This window comes from Coloeus monedula (genome assembly GCF_965178545.1).
Source record: "Coloeus monedula genome assembly, chromosome: 4".
NCBI classification, from domain to species: Eukaryota; Metazoa; Chordata; class Aves; order Passeriformes; family Corvidae; genus Coloeus; species Coloeus monedula.
In genome coordinates, this window is record NC_138784.1 from 38,079,014 (window position 1) to 38,097,130 (window position 18,117).

The following is an 18,117-nucleotide window of genomic DNA, read 5'->3' on the forward strand; positions in this document are numbered from 1 at the left end:
CCCTAGAAACATGTATTATGAGTTTACAGACTGTCTTGATCCATGAGTATAAATTTATAAATACTTGCAAAATATTTAGGTATGATCTTCAAGGACAATAAATGTCAAAACATTACCAAACACATTTTTAAGAAGTCTTTTCAAACCTTGATTTCAAGGGCATGCTAACATTTACAGTGAATGATAAACAATCTCTTTACTGAATCAATTACACAAGAAAACCAAAACTCAAAGTCTGCAGTTAAATTAATGAAAGTCACTAGAAAAATTGGGGTCTACCATAAAGTTTTCATCAATCAATTTGGTGGGTGTCACCAATTTTCACAGCTTTGAATGTGGAAAAACTATCCTGAAATCAATGGGAATACTTCAGCTCTGGCCCAGCACAGTCTGAAGCAACCCAGGTATTAACTGTCACTTTCTGAAATGTTTATGTAGTTTTACACCACGAAAAAACCCAAATTAACTAAGTAATCTTGTTAAGACATAGAGATGTGACACAGCTAAATCAGTTGCAAGTTGGCTGCAGCTAAAATAGGAAGATCTGATTCTTCCTCACCTCTTCTTCCTCCCGGGTGTGAGGGCCCTGCTGCTGCTGGGCTTCAGCGCTTCTCTGAGCACACAAGGAACTGGCTCCAAGCAGAAAACTCACCCAGCAAAAAGGCAAATGGATTCAGTCATTCCAGTTTCCCGGGCAGTCAGATAAGCACAGGAGCCAGCAGAGTGGAGGGCGTGTCCCAGCCTGAGTAAAGCATCATCACTTGGGAGAGGAAAGCGGAGGTGGGAAGGAGGGACAAGTGGATGGTGCCACTCCTGGTGGCAGTGGCAAGGCACTGGGCTGGCTCAGCCCTGACCTCCAACTAAAACCCTTCATCACTTCAGAAAACAGTGCACATGAAGAGAATATTTCTACTCCACCTTTAAACAATGTCAACTATATAATAAAAAATTTTGAACAGAAATTTTTTTGCTCTGAAGAATTGAAAAGAAATGAAGATTTGTTTGGCTGTTAGCTGTACAACTCATTGTGTCTTCGGACTTTCAAATCAACCATAATGCAGTATCAATTACTTCAAAGGTGGGAAATTCTGCTCTATTACTTAGTACAGGAAGCCAAGGGGAGGAAAAAAAAAGGAAAAAAAAGAAAGAAAAATCAGTGCACGACATCAGTAGCACCCATCTTCAAATAACGGGAACAATATTTCCTAACACATATTCTAGTTTAATCAAGTAAATTTTCATAAGGGGCATTTCCCCTCTGTAGTAGTTCAGGAGACAACAGATGTAACAAAACCTAGTTCACTGGAGAACATTTAAGCCCAAATTTGAAAACATCTCAATATCTATCTGCAATACCGAATATCTAGTAAATAATATGCCTAAGACCTAAACGTTCACACATATTTAAGGTGAAAAACATCCTACAGAAATAGCACCTGGTTATTTTACGTGTCTACTTTTACAGCATGTGTCTTTGAAGTCATGTCTCTTAAACTCTCAGACAAAACTAATCATTACCACTAACACCAATGACTCAAGTATTCTGCAGAACTACAAAGTAAATTCTGTTTTGCTTCAGAGTTCACCAAGAGAAGAGTAACAGAAGCCCTGAGTCGAAAGTCACCCTTTTGGTAAGGGTATATGAAGCAATAGCAGTGGCCAACTTCCGGACAATAGACTGGGGTTGCACTGTTAGCCTTATAATAAAGTCTTGTTTTGACTTGTGAATTGAGCAAGTTTGGTGTGGCAACTCACAGCCCCATAATACCCCGAAAATGTCAGAAAACTCTCGCAGTCAGTTATCTGATAATAACTGCGGTTACTATACAACTCTCAGAAACTCTTAGGGGATTCAATGAGACATGCATTAATACATTTTTGGGTTATTTTCACTTTCTTTCCTGTCCAGTCTAGAAAATGTTAGTCTTAAAGTTGTCCCATTTTGAAGCTTTCAGTGGGTCTCTAAATATTGCTTTAATTACCTACTTCTTGCCCTAGAAAACCACAGTTATTCTTTGAACTCAAACCCAAGCAGCCCCAAACACTTTTTCTTCAAACTTACTCACAGATGAGAGTAATTTTGCAATTACAAAAGTTCTAAGAGATTTCAAGCAGCTTCCATTCCTCAGTACTGTTTCAATCAAGAGTGGTACGAATTCCTGAAGTCCATGTTTATATAAGTAGTTAGAAATGAAGTTATTATTCACTGGGGTAAACTCCTCCTACAGCTGACACTGTATATGTAGAATTCTACTGCTTTTTACTGTTTTTTCTACATACCGTGTATGTAGAATTCTGCAGTGGCTGAAGGTTTTGTGGTGTAACACAACACAGCCACCAGATACAACCACAATTCTGTAGTGAATTTTGCTTGCAAAAATAACTAGTTTTTATCAGAGATTATGTTTATCATTATAGTGAATTGTATCATCAGAACTACAAGGTGTTATAGCAGAAGATATTGCTCATTACAGTACAGAATTCAGGATATACAGATTGACTCCAAATCTTGCATATCAAGACAGAGAAGAGTCTCAAATGTGCAAATTTGCTTGTACAGGTACATGTTGCCAAGACTGCTGTTGATAAAGTTCTCCACCACTGTCAATCTCCAATTTTTATTTTGTTCCAAGGCTCTTATTTTATATTAAATATTCAAACCAGTGGAATTGCAGCACATTGAATAGCATACCTGCAATATTAAAAATCTTAACAACTATAAATAGGATAAGTAATTAAAGATATAATAAACCTTCACTGCCATATAGATATTTGCCACTCAGCTATTCGATTAACCATGTTGAAAGTCAATCAACACTACATGAAATTGCTTTTCAGAGGTAACAAAAACCTAATTCTGAAACCTAATCACCTCCTTATCAAAACTCAAGGATACTATGTCAAATTCTGAAATGTAGGTCCAGCATTGTGGGTAAGGATACAATTGGCTAAGATTATGATAATTTAGAAATTAATTTGTGGGCATCATCAGGTAGATAACGCCATTTGATTATTTTTAAATTAAGCCTAATGAGTTATGCTTACAATATATTAAACTTTCTTCATAAATCTTATCCTTTTAATACCATTCATACACACAGCATGATGAAAAAGGCACCTGAAATACTTAACACCAAAAATATTAGTGATTTCAAAGATATTTTTACACTGACATTTAAGGGGATACAGTTCATATGATGATGTACAAATAAACAGAAATGTCACAGCTCTGATAATGTTAATAGATTAGGTGGCATGCAAAGAAGATATATTGCAAATATGCTGTTACATATTACATGGCATAGTTGTGGGTAATCTGCTTTTGACTGAAAGCTACTTGAAATTTAACTAACAGAAATAAATCACTAAATCAGACTGAGGGACTTGCATGTAGATAAACAGTAGTACTTAATACCCAGCAGACTTACAGGAAGAGCTCATTTGTGGGATGTACTCACCAGTGACTCAAGAATATGTCTCTTTATTCCTATTATTTTTGCTATTGCCAAGATTAGTTTTCATCTCCTTTGTCTGACAGACAACACTTTCTTCACTTCCAAAAATAAATTTAATTGTGGGATGCTCAGAAGACATGTAATTATGACTAACACAGCATTATGTTTCTCTGCATGTATAAGAAGCTCAAAAAATATCTTGCTTTGCCTAACTCCCTTTTATTAAGTTTATGACAATATTGTTTACAAGAACACATAGACATATACACAAGTTAGTTACTGTTCACCTACTTTGAGTGGGATTCTTCCTGAAGAATAGGACACTTTCATAAAAACGACATATTGTTGTAACCACATAGTGTTTTTATACATATGTGCTCTTAAATACTCTTGATTATTTTGGCAGCAAAAGTAAAACAATAATTTCTGTTAGCACTTCATTCAGTGCTATCTTCCACAGTTCTTTGTGTGTGTTTTGACATTCTGATTCATCACCCAATTCCCAGATAAAATTTGGCAAAGGATTTTCTCTTTTGTAATGTTGCTGATGGTTGATTAAGGACATCCATGGAAATAGTATTCCACAGAAATCCAGAGAATCACATACATACTCACTTTCCAGAGCACAGAAACTCCATAAAGTTCTTCAGTATTTGGTGCTTTGTTTTTCTTTTTAATTGCAAATAATAAATAGTACTCCTTTATAGCGTTACGGAATGAGATAGTGTGTGTCAAAATAATTGAACTTCAAACACACTTTACCAGCATTTTTCTTCCTAAATGTCTCCAGAGTATTAGCTTGAGTTTAGAGACATGCATTTGAATCTTCCTCTTGCATGGATATTCATCACTAATACAATTTGTGGAGGATTCAAATGAATGCAGAATTAGAAAATATATTATTGCTGTTAAAAAGCTCCTTCTCTTTCAAGTTCTGTAGCACTAGTACAATCAAAAGCAAATAAAATTCAGGCCTTACAGGTAGCAACCTGGACACTAAATATTTACAATTCACATGTTGCATAACATTATTAAAATTTAAAGAATGTAAAAACAGATACTATTTGTCTGAATTTAACAGGAATCAGTCATGTAAGGAGACATACCAGCTTTTAAGTTCTGGCTGCTTACTTAATAGTAGATGAAGTGCCAGTGATCTGATCTTAACTGCAGGCTCTAAAAAGATCAGAGGTTCAGGCAAGCAACCAAGATGTCTTCATGAGTGAATAAAAGCATTTTTGATGCACATGCTGGAGCTGGTAAGAGAACTAAACTTTCCATATAGATTTAGCTATATAGAATGCACTGGGAGAAACTGAAGAGTATTTCAAGGTGGAAATGGCCTAAACTCTAATTTTCCCTTGTCTAAGACCAGTAAGAGAATTGGTCACGTACACTCTCACAAGTTAATGGTAAATCCTCACACACACACACTACATAAACAGACTATTCTTTGACCAAACATATTATATTTCACAACCTGCTACGCCCAAAGGTGTTCTTGGAGATTTAAAAGGACAAGTTTATTTCACTTTCTGTTCTTAAATGGCTCATCCATTGCACACATCGTGACCTGTTGACAACTCTTCGCATGGGAAAAACCCAGATTTTCGGTTTGCTTTGTAATTTTGTCCCTCATGGGTTTTCCTCCCAGCTGGTTTCACTAGTTTGTATTTATGTTCTGCCAGTCCTTAAAACAAAGAGCTAAAAAGTTACAAGACAGAGATACTAATAGATAATGCTTGCTGGTCTGTAGTGTCATGTTTTTATCCTCAGTTTTATCATTCAGATTATTTAACAAAACCAGGCTTCATAAACCAGGGAGGTGGACATTTAGCTTTTTTCACTAGGTACAAATGGGCATATGTCAAATATTTCCTTCACCAAAAAATAAACATCAAACAAGTCAAGAACTTGCTCCATTTCAGTGATAACTGAATATATTGCCTGCTACTATACTTACAAGCATACTTGCTTTATGCGTATCTATATGCACTGTGATTTTCTAAGGCTGAGGATTTGGTGCAGAAATCCATTTTTGATAGCTGACTTACTCTAAAGAGGTCCAAGTGAAGAGGTTAAAAGCACCATCCAGATTAAAATTGGGATACCAAAATGGATTACCCAGTCCAATGTCCTTATCCTCCTGCCTATCCATTCTTCAAATGCCACACATTCAACATTGTTTGGGATTCTAGGTGATTCTTAAATGATCCCTTAAACAATATTCAGTAGTCACAGTCCCGTTCTTCACTGTAAGACAGATGTTCAGCACATCTGAACTTCTGCTCTTCTCTTTAGAAAAATATGCAACTGGTAATACAATTAAAATGTCAACTATCCCTAATGCTTTCATAGTTGTACATGTCCTGTGGGGTAAAATGTATCTAATCCATAAAAAGTAAGCAATTATGATTTATTTGTTATAACATATGGTAAGATTTATTTCAATTATTTGTAAAAATACCAATCAGTAACCTTAATCATAATAGGAAGCACCTTCTATCCCACGTGCTCCATTCCATTTGACACTGCTGGTGATTTACCTGCTTTCTGTGAAAAGTTGTCACAAAATTTTACTTGCAAAGCTGTCATACCATTTTCACTACACTGTTGTATGTTATCCACAATAGCTGATTCCTAGGTATTCTAAAAGGGAGGGTCCTTTTTTAAATTAAAGAGTAGGGTTTCAAAGGGAACAATGTGAAATATTCATATGGGCTCATTTTGCAAGTATTATAATTGAACTATAACAAGCAAGTTGGTTATTTATATATATATATAGTGCAGTTTAAATTAGTTTGACACAACTGAAATAAAGTGATCTGCTTTCTTGTCTCTTGAATATTCAAAGTTGTATGTCCTTGTCAACAAATAAATGTGTCCATACTAAATTAATTACAGATTCTTAATTTTGAGTAAGACTGTCTAAAAGTTGTATATTTCCACCAAGGTTCTTTGTGAAGAAAGTGTACAAAGTATTATTGTGTAATTTAAAAACACCTATTTTTTACTAATACTACAGAATAAGGACACTTTGAAGGGCAGAAAATACACACAAATTTTTCCAAATCTGAAAGTAAATGCAATGGGAAGAAATGTGGCCCAGAGTAATGCAAAACTTAAAATGACTCTTCTGAGGAAGCTCTTTAGTTTTGAATTTGCAGTTTCTGTGGAAAGTGCTCATATGGCAGGCTGCATGATGCACAGTTCCCCTGGCCACAGAATACTGAGACTGAGTGAAATTTTCCCTGAATCCTCAGCTTCCCTTGTAGAAATGGGGAAATTTGAAGAAAGGGAAAATCAGGAGATAAACAAGCTCTCAAAAATCATGTTATTTATTTTCTGGTAATTTATTCCCATAAGCTCCTACCACGGCAGCCTATTGGAATAACTTTTTGTGACTACACTGGAAGGTAATGTCAACTTTCCATGGGTGGTGTAAATTAGAAAACCCATCCAGATAAAACAGGTGTTAACAGTCCTGCTGGGAGATATTTAGTGCATTCTGCTGACTTGCTGTTGCACGTGGCCCAGATTAAGGCACATTCCACATTTCTATCAAAATTATGACACATTTTAGGAGGTTAAACAGAACACACTGACACGCAGACACATTCGGTTTAACTCTTTTGTAGCAAACTCCTCATTATTTGCCATAGAATAATTCAAGGAGCATTTAATAAAAATTATGTATCAGTGAACCATGTAGCTTCATTCCAGAAAACTGTTCCACACGAAGCATTGACTTTGCAATAAGAGACCATATATGCAAATTAAAAACTGATTTACTGGAGGCATTTGGGGAGAATTTTACCTTAGAGAATAATAACTACTGGTATGTAGAAGGCCTCCCAGGCAAAAATTTTTAGGAAATGATGCTGGAATTATTTAATTATTAGTTATTTTTTGAGGAAAATATGACAATCTTATTTAAAACTGAAATAGCTTCCACTTCCTTTTCCAACAGATATTAAGGAACACGCACATGAAATTCTTCCAACATGCAGTCCAAACACGAAATATGACCAGTAAACCCAGAAATGTGAAAACAAATTAACTTCTCAAGTACTTGGAGAATTTAACAGACATATGTACTGACCTGCCGATAAAAGAATGTATGAGGTCACTGCTGAGGTCAAAGCATGAGCTCGGGTGTGTATTGTTTTTAAGAAAATGGTACAGTGGGAATTGGATCCCTTCTGGTATGAATTACTATCAGTCCTGTCAGGAACGCAAAAGCAACAATTGGTGTTGCAAATTTTTCACCTAGCCCCTCACTTGGTGCTTGGAAACCTTAGAGTGAATGTGAGATTATTTCTGTAATGGCATATACAGAAAACTGTTTGTTTGTTTGTTTCTGTCTGTACACATCAGCAAGTTAATGAATAATTTAGTTATTCTAAATAAAAAAAAAATCCTAATCATAATTTTTAGATGGCCAAACAGATCATTAGAAACATCTGTTGGTCATTTTCATATAAAACCAAAAAATGCTCCATCCACAAACACCAAAAACCTTCCACCACATAAGAGGAAACTGCAAAATTTTACACTGATCATCTATACAATGATGTGAGCCTGCTTCTCGTCTTCCTTTCCTACTCACTCTTCTGTTTCTTGTCTTGTCTGCATCTGCTCTCCCATTTTTATAGAGTAGTCTCTGCAGCAGACGTAAAGAACAAACTACAGCAATGGTAATTTCTGAAATGCTTTTGTGCTACTGTAATAGAAATTGTGAGAAGAAAGTTTTGGAATTTTGATTGGAATATAGTGCTGGGTTGGAACTCAACCATGGATGTATTCAAATATGTTGCACAAATTTCTTAGAAAGCTAATATGGCTGCATAGCAGAATGGAAAAATTCTCTTCCAGTGTCTGAAAGTAACTTGCTACTTCAGGACTCTCTTCTCCACAGGCCAGAGGCCACCACCACCATGAAAGAGCCTTATACATGCACTAAGAACGCAAAATTGAAGATAAACACTACCCTGGGAGGACTCTTTTTTAAGGCAATGATAAAAAGAACTCTGTTTAAGCACAGTGTTTCTTAAAGCAATGCTCCACTCTAATGAGCCTTTCTACAATCTTTTTTTTTACTTATGCAACACTTCTGAGTCAGCAAGGTACCAGTGTCTAAATATTTATGGAACTTGGCAACTTCTGAAAATTGGAGGGCAATGTGAAAATGCACGCTTCTTCAAAACAGAGGAGGTTCTCTCCATTAGGTCAAGAGAGAGTCTACAACAGAGTCTTCATTTACTAGACTTAATTAAACCTTTGAAAGAATTCCAGTTCTCTCCTTCGCCACTACTTAGTGCATAGCAACTTCATTTAGCTCACTCAAAAAAGCAGCTTTTAGAAATAAGGGCAGTACAACCAGGGACAGAATGAATCCTTTAAAAAATAAGTAAACAGGTAAACTATGAGGCATTTCACTTAATCTCTTGAACTTTGCAACTGGAATCCAGCCAGATGCACTCCGTGCTTTCTGAACCCTCCCTCCTGACTCCACCAGAAGTCATAATGTTACAGATTGTGCAGGAGAGACACTAACAGTTTGCTCCTATCCATCTGGCCTTTTGATTTTATAAACATTGTAAGGCTTTTTTAATTAGATATATTTTTCATATTACCCTGGGAATATTTATAGAATTTATAGAACATATAGTATTTATAGAACGTACAGTATTTCTAGAACATTGAGCTCATCAAAAGAAAAGTGGTAAAAGTACTTGTTATTAGCAACGTCTAAAAGCACAGCCCAGAGTTTTCTGTAGGACTAAAGTTACGTGGCTGGTCCTCCAGCTGGAACATAAAGTTCTTGGGAAGATATATGCATGAGAGAACATAAGTTACTGGTTTTCCTTTATGTTTAGTTTTCATATTACTTACTCAAATTGATCTAAGCCCTAAAGAAAAAGACAAAAAAACCTGATGATGAATTGACATCACAGGTTAGTAAAACCACTCAGATTAAACCAGATGTCTTTAAAACCCACAGGGATAACACAAGAGACTCATACTCAGGCTTTCACTTTTGCTAGTGTACCTGAGCATTGCATTTTAAACCATGTTTAGCATAATATACATAGGAATATGAGGCCCTGCTGTACATCTTTTCATACCATGCTTCTAAACAGCTTTCATGCTTGCCTATCTCTGCCCCTTTCTCCTAACTGTGGTAAGAATTTTTCACACTTTCACAAGATCTCGTGTTTAGATTCTCGGTCAAGAAAAATAAAAGCACCTGGAACCACAGAAGGCAGTGGGATATCTGCTTGTCAGCTCAACAGGATCAGATTTTTTTTCTTGACTTCTCAGCCAAATGCTGTAAGAGAAACATCAGAAGTTCTCAAGCCTATAAAATGAAGTCTTAACAAGCACTTAATTCTTGTTGTCCCATCACTTCCAGTTGTAGCCAATGAAGTGTAAAGTGTAGGAGGAAACAATTTTTTAAAGTTATCCAAGTGTTTTAAAGTTCCAAAATACTGCCAGTATTACTTGAAAAAAATAAGTATTTTAGAGGGCCTTTAGAGGGGGCACATATCTTCAAATGCATTAATTCATACAATGCAACAATATAAATCTTTCGAAACTGTTTATGCCAAGAAATCCAAATAGAAGCTTTATATATACAAGAACTGTGAAAACACCCTTGCACATATGTTTACCCTGGAGTGTTACTGCTGATCTGCCCATGAACTAAGAGCTCTTAGCAGAAGAAAAACAGCAAACACCTAATTTAAAGTTGTTATTGGGAGGAATTACTGAGAAAATCTGTGTGACAGGCGAAACAGTTCACAAGGCTGGGATGCTGGTTAGTTAGTTATGTGTGCAGTTAGAATACAGAAGCCTATCTAACTCCATGAACTACTATTTATGAAAAATAACAATAAAAAAATATTAACTATTACATGCAAATAGGTCTCATTTCTCAAGTGTGGAAACCAGGGGAAATTCTTGTGGTGTTTTTTTTCCCCTAGAGGGAAATGCCATTCGTACATTCCCATGGTAATTCCAAAAAAACGTTGAAGAATCAAGAGGTATGAATAATTCAAACAAGGTTCTAATTAGCTGACAATACAAGCCTAAACAAATTATAATCTAATTGTTATAGAATTAAAGACTGCCAAAAGCTACAAGCTAAAATACAAGTATATTTCTCTTTCAGGAAGACTGTTCAGATTCACTGTTCAGAACTTTGCGGCTTTGGTGCTGGTCCAGATGCCACCTGAAAGAGTTCCTAGGAACTGCATAGGTAAACAAATTTTTTAAGCTGATATAAACTATCAAAAAGGCAAAAAATATTTGTGATCAGTTTGTGAGATTGAATACAACCTAGTCCCAACAACATAAAAAAAGTATCTTGGACAGACACTGAAAATGAACCCTGCCCGGACCAATACATATCCAGACACTGGGCCAACTTAAAATAAGTTCAACTTTAAATAAGTATAGCTCTGATTTATGTCATGTGGTCATCTATTGATCATATGGTCAGCAGACTGCTCAGACTAGGAGTGTTTTAAATAAGTCCTGCACATCTGAGAGCTGCCAAATAGATTACTGTATTTCTATTTATACTATTTATTTCTGCTTAAACAAAAATGGTTGTACTGTATTCTAACTATTTATGTATTAAATTTCAGGTCATAGTGGATTTAAACAGACAAGTTACATAAAAAAATTAAAATCAGGAGATTGTGTTAATATTTTAATTAACTTGATCAAAAGCTTTTACATGAAAGGGGATTAGTTAATGCTGTTGAAATGAGCAGTCTTTGTGATACTTGCTCTAAAGTTAATTTAAGCCAATTTACCCATCTCTACCTTAATAGCATTGCCTATAATAGGGTCACCAGGTGTAACAGAGTTTATATTTAGAGCTAACACTGGTATTTAAGTCCAGTTCAAAGTTTGTCAAAATCTTTACTAACACAATTTCAGGTGCCTCATGCTATCTGGTGCCACTTCAGAGTGGCACTTGACAGAAGGAGAAGGCTGGTGGAGCCATTATTTCAATGAGTGAAAAAACCATGACTACTCTCCATCTGGTCCCATGGCTGTGCACATCATCATGAGGGACGCGAGACTTTTCCTGACAAACACAGCATGTTTCATTTTGACATTTCATGGAATATATGGTGATTGCAACACTAGTGCATAAATATACACTGGAAGAGCAGGCAAAGAAGTCCATTCTAACTCCCTAACACAGCAACTTTAGATATTGGGGTAAAAGGAGGAAAATGAAGGAATAAAAATGCCAGGGTCAATTGTTCTTTTTAAGCCACCCCTCAAATTGTCATTCTCAAAGAGGCAATATTGACCTGATGGACCACTGCTGTATGCTATTCATGTGCGCCAGCAACAGCACACTGGGGAGAGGCTGTAAGTGGAAGGGATTTGCAGCAGGGTTCAAAGAGGAGTTTGTTCTTTGAATATAATTACAGCCAAATAAAAGCACAAGGTTAGGCAGGTCAGTGTGCATAAAAGTCAAGGAACTCCAAAATGGTGAAAATGTAAAAGACACTGTAAAATCAAGCAGTTTTGGCATTCTTTCCATGAAACAGGCTAACACTAAGCTGCAGCAGATGTAGGCAGCTTCTGTTCCAGCAAAGATCAAGGGCAGAGTGAGAAAATACATCTGGACAGATCACAGTAGTTTCAGTATGCACCTATTTTCATTCTTTCTCTTCCTTTTCTAACACTGTAATTGTATTATATTCTGGAAGTAATGCAATACTGCCAAAAAACCTCAAATTTTTTTGATGCAACAAATTTTTGTTATTTTACTTTCTAACAGGAGAGTGGGGGAGGTTGTCAAGACTTTTTAATGTACATCATCATTTTAAATGTGGTAAGACAGGATAGTTTTTGTTGCCACATTAGTCTGTAATTAACACACTAGATTGCTAGGACATTCCGCGTTACTTTATTATTCTCATGTCTTGCAGTCTTTGCTTTAAGGCCAAGCTTTTAAATACCAGGTATGTACAGCGGCTAAAAGATGATTCAGTGACCAGCACAGTCACCTAGGCATAATGCACCACACCATACCTCCAAAAGCTTGATCATTTGTTGGACAGTGTTTACTATAATTTTAAACATAAGGAAGTGTTTAAAATTAGAAGAAAGGTGTCTTCTTTAGCCTTCTGCAGCTAAACTCACAATGCAAGCCATTCCCACCCTAACATTGCTAGTTCCTTTAATTACAATGGAAGCCACAACTTGTTGATTTCTGGCACCCTCTGCTGCTTTACACATTACACCACAGACAGCATTTTATGGACCATTGCACAGTTCCTGTATTGCCATTGAAACATCTTGCCAGTAGTTGCATTTCCCAGCCCAACCAAGTGAAAGCTGATGATACTCACACTTGGTGTGTGCCCTCATTTATTGTTTGCAGATGTTGATGCTTAATTCTCAAAATCTGTCTAGTAGATCTTTTCTAAACTTAATCCGGACTCACTCTAAGGAACAGAGATAGTAGTTCTGGCAAATCTGTAGAAGAGTGGCCACCTCATGCTCTCACAGATGCCCAGGTAATACAAAAATTCCAAGAATTTGAAAGCTCCCACAAACTTTCCTTCACACATGAGAGGGAGAGTGGCTTAAATACCTTTGGAAGTGTGTAAAATCATTGAGATTTCAAAGAAAACAGCACAAGGTACTTGACACATATTCATGACCATGTGTGTGAGGCAAACACCAAAACACACGTGCACATCGTTTCTCAAGAGACTTGCTGTTACTGAAGCTGCAGAATTCTCCATTGTCAAGAGAGGCAGTGGCAGATTATTTCAGGAAGAAGGATGAGTGAAAGGCCTGGGGACTTCACCTCAGCGTTAAGAAATGTTCTTTTGTGAAGTCTACCTCTCCAAGGAAACTCAACAGACACAGAACAATAACCTTTTCTAAATAACATACAGCACTCAAAATTACAGAAGTCTAAGCAGAAGTGGGAGTGGTTAGAAAATCTTTAAATAGAAGTCCTCAACTGTAACTAAAAAGAACTGGCATTTTGCCACAGTTCCAAAATAATCAGACATTTGAAAAAATCTAGAAAGCTGACAAAATCTCAGCATTACCAGAAAGCCTTGTTTGGTTATACTGTAAAATAAAACCACTTCAGATACATTGTTTATTTTCTTGTTCAGCTTAAATATGCCTTTTTGCTGTTCAGCAAAATATCATGCACTTTTTTCTCTATTTTTAAATCCAGTAAACATTCTAGACATTCCTAGTATTTATAACATACTCTCCCTATAGAAGATGATAAAAATACACCATCATAAAGCACACATATTTACTGTAATCTGCTGCTGCTGTCTGGGAAAAATCTGTTAATGTCTTATAACCACAGGTGCTTTCTAGAATGAATGTCATAGTCAATTTTTGGGTATATATTTTAACTGCACGTTTCTGTTATGACTTTTCAGTGCATTGCTATTAATGGAGGTTTCAAGGCCATTTATTCCTCACCTCTTTGTGTAAGCATGTGTATTGCTAATATATATTAGTTCAATTCCAAAACTTCAGGGAATGTTCACATGACATTTCTGGGGGTGGGAGGGAACCCCACCACAGAAAACCCAACTAAAAATAGAAGATCATGGAAAGCTAATTACAGCTGGGTGAAATGGAGTGACTGTAAACTGCATCTCTTCAAACAATAAATACTTCACACTGTACATCACCCATTAATTTTCAAGCACACTGCAGCATTTAATCTCTGCACGTCCTCCCAATACAGTTTAACTCAAGTTTTGATCAACTGACATTCCTGACAAATACAGCTGAGGGATGGGGAGAAGAGACAGATGGGTGAGATGGTCATATCTCAGTGGCATGAGTGGTATATTCCAGATAGAGATTGAAGGGAGGTGAGTTGCAAACAATTGCAGGGGGGAGAGGGAAAAGGAAAGCAGTGTGTGAGGGAAAACAGTTGACTTTAAGGAATAAAAAGATCTTTTAGTGTTTGGTAGTCTTGGTCGACAGAAGCAAAGTGTGCATAACCCTAATTCCAGTCCTAACCAAGCAAACCCAACCCTAACCTAATGACTCAGTAGATTTCATGGAGTCTGTATAAGTATTCATCACAATATATGTACTTTTCAAGACATGATTATTTCATTAACATCTAGATGAGTTATTCTCATATGATTCTACACAGTAATAACACAAAGGATTTGTAAGCGTAAACAAAAAGGCTAATAACAGCGCACAATTTATACTTCATGAATAATGTACTCCTAGCCTAGTAAAATAACACTCAGGATGTGTTTCTGTGCCATTTTCTTTTATGACTTCAGACAGTCAAATGTGAGTGACTCAGGGGAATATGTATATCAGTGCCTGATAATAGTGAGTAACTCTGAGCTGTTCTGTGAAGAAAGATTGTTATAAATCTTGTGGTCCTTTTAATGTTCTCAAATTTAATGTTCTAAATGTAAAGAGAATTGCTTGTTTCAGTGCAGAATAAAGAGGTCTCACAACAAGCAAACTAGAATCAAACCATATCAAAAAAAGAGATGATTTTGTTGCCTTCTCCTCCCCTTCCTTTCTAAGACAGTAACGTTCTTAGGCAGGATGAATGAAGTCTTCCATTCTTTATTCTTTACTAATATCACACTTGCAGCAGTTCTTCCATCGTTTCCTCAGCTTCCTTGTTCTCTCAGAGTAAAAATATGCTTGGTCTACCACAAAAAGGCAACTGTCTGTCCAACTGTCATCCCATCTATATTTTCTCTTAAATTTCTTGAGTTTCTGGATATTTTAGGGTTTGTTCACAGAAGCAGTTGGAATTCCTCCTCTTCCAGTTCTATACTAAACCAGTTTGCCTCTCATCTTACTCAAATTGGCTGTGTTAATAACATTAATAATCTCTTTTCAGCAAAACTTGAAACAAGAATTCAAACATCTACATCCTTGAGATTCAACCACCGTTAACACCTTTAACCTTGCCCTTACAGAAATTGTTCTCTTTCCTTTCTTTATTCTCTCCATTCATATATTCACAATTATTCCCAAAATGTATACTTAGATAGACCCTCATTATTCCCTTTATCTTTTTTCGAGGTTACACGTCTATAGTCTTGATAATCTCATTTTCATTTTTAGTCTAGTCATTATGTCAAGTTAATATCATCTGCAAAAAAAAAAAAACACCAAACTTCAATCTATGTGCATATTTTCACTGTAGATATATCTACATGCATTGCTTTTAGCCAGAGAAATCTTAAATTTCTATGGCACAGAGAATTACATAAAAAAAGGCATGAGCAAGGTGTATGAGTTTATAAAATGGCTTTGGTTTTTGTTTTCCTGAATGTCTAAAACAAAGAAGGAAACTACAGTCCTGAAGTTCAGCTTCTAAAAATTTGTCCTGCAGTCATCATTCATGATTCAAGAGTTTTAAATATGGGAGACTTCAATGATAGTTGGCTTCAACACTCACTGAATGCCAAACAAATTATGAATGCTTTGAAGCCATCTAGTACATTGTATGCTGAATAGTGGATTGCAAGTGTCTGGATGTGTCAAACACGTCCAAGAAAGTCTTCCCTCAAACAGATGAGGACAGTCACTGGAGAAGGATGTGGGAATGGGATTGGTTCTTAAAAGGAAGATCACACCCTGAACCTACCTAGGAAATGAGAGTACTTGTCCAAGAAAGCATCTTCAGAAGGCTAGTTAGGACATGCTCCTGGCTATGAAAGTATCAGGCCCTTGGGTTCTGGGAATCCCAGAAAGGTTAAAAGTTGAATGTAAATCACCTACGTAGTGAAGAAACTCACAAAGCACAGCTAGTTAAGTAAAAATAGATACGGGCCTATTTGAAAGTGCAATCAAAAAATGGGAAATCTGAATCAGGTTGAGGAGTGCCATTTCCCTCACAGAAAATTACCCGCTTATATCCTTTCATAATGGAGCTGTGTCAGCCTTGTCCACACTTCCACCTGGAGCTGCCAGTGTTGCAAGGTAGGAGAGAAGAGATGGTGAAAAGAAGTATTTGTTACCAGTGTGGCTCTAATGTGTATTTTACCCACAGTTCTCCCCAAAACCTAATTGCACAAGACTTTATTCTGCCAAACCGCAAGAGCTGGATTCAGAAATGTGTAATTAACCAGTAAGTAAATGTTTGTGAGGTGGGACACCGAAGAATATATAAGATGCGTATTACCATGACCCAATTTTCCCAGGGAATGGGGAGTATGATGCTTCTGCCGCCACTTAAGAAGTCCAAGGAAGAAATGCAATTGTCAGGAGCTTGCTAACATTTGGGGACAGGCTCATCTACAATGAGGGCAAAATGTCCTCATGAAATTCCCAGCTGGACAACAAGATGGCTTGAGGCTGCACGAAAGTGTGGACAATATGGTCCGAATTTTAAAAAAAGGGGGTCATACAGATGTCAGAAGGGGTCATATAGGTGTCACTGGAGGAAGAAACTGGCCTGCACATTAAAGGAGCTGGGATTAGTTTTCAAAACTCAGATTGAACTCCCAGTTTCCCAAGAGACCATATTTCTTCACCCAGCTGAATTTCTGTATATATTTCAATCTGTCACACTTGTGTGGAAGGCTCACCTGGAGCTGCTCCAAAGCACAGAAAGTGTATCTTGAATCCATACAGCCAAACTCACCAACAACTGCACCAGCAAAGCCGGAGATTCTTACACAGTTCAAAACTGTGCAGGCAGGGAGAGGTCACATGTGGGCCCACTTGACAGTGAACACAGGAATGATATTTTCAGGCTTCCCATTCCTCAAAGAGCTACACACAACCATACCACACACATTTTCAAAAGGAATTCATGAACCTTAGTAGAACTCTCAATGTTTACTTTATACACAATTACCCAGTTTTTCACAAATAATTTTTAGACATAGAACATCATGCTTGGATATTGACGTTGCTGGACACGGATGGATGCTGCTCCACAGTGTCTGCCCAGCACATCCATGTCAGAGGAAGTCTGAAGGACACATGTGGCACATTTAGCAGTTGTAGTTTCCACCTATTTGTCCTGTCCACAGGCTGACTCCCTGTTAAGAAGAAATCTGCATGCACCCCATTTTCCTGCAACCTTGTCCTCCTCCAGAGAAAAACCCAAGCAAAGAAGTAGAGATGGAGCTCCCCATGGGCTTCTGTGGGACTACAAGAACACTACAGAGCACATCTAGCCCAGTAAGTTACAAAGCAATGTCTACCAGTATATATACAGTAACTTTGTCCTACTTCATCTTTAGGCTTCACACACTTTAACTTTCTCTCTCACAGAAAAAGCTCCCTGGTTAAGCAGGGACTGATTGACCTACTCTGCCTTCCTCTTGTTAATGTACACAACTTTTCTTCAGTCTCATAGAATAAAGCAACATTTTTGGCATTCTTCTGTCTTTTTTACAAAACATTTTTAATTTATTAGCATCTTTTTAAAGGCATTATTAACGAAATAAAGTACTATGTTGTAGAAATTATCTTACTAGTTCTAAACATAGTCACACCAATTCCCACTTTTATCAGATACACTGCTGCTCACACAAAATTAGTGGTAGCGTTGATAACTAAAGCTTTTTACTAAAGATTCTTATCAATTTGGCAATGTTTTACAGCTCCAACACCTCTTCTCAACTCCCTGATTTCCAGGATG

General features: G+C 36.8%; 1 protein-coding gene across 2 annotated transcripts in view; it reads right to left on the minus strand.

Annotated features, from left to right (window-relative positions):
- NAV3 (neuron navigator 3) overlaps positions 1-18,117 on the minus strand; it is a gene marked incomplete at both ends in the record, with an annotated part of 256,615 nt that overhangs the window by 158,462 nt on the left and 80,036 nt on the right. The window lies entirely within an intron of this gene.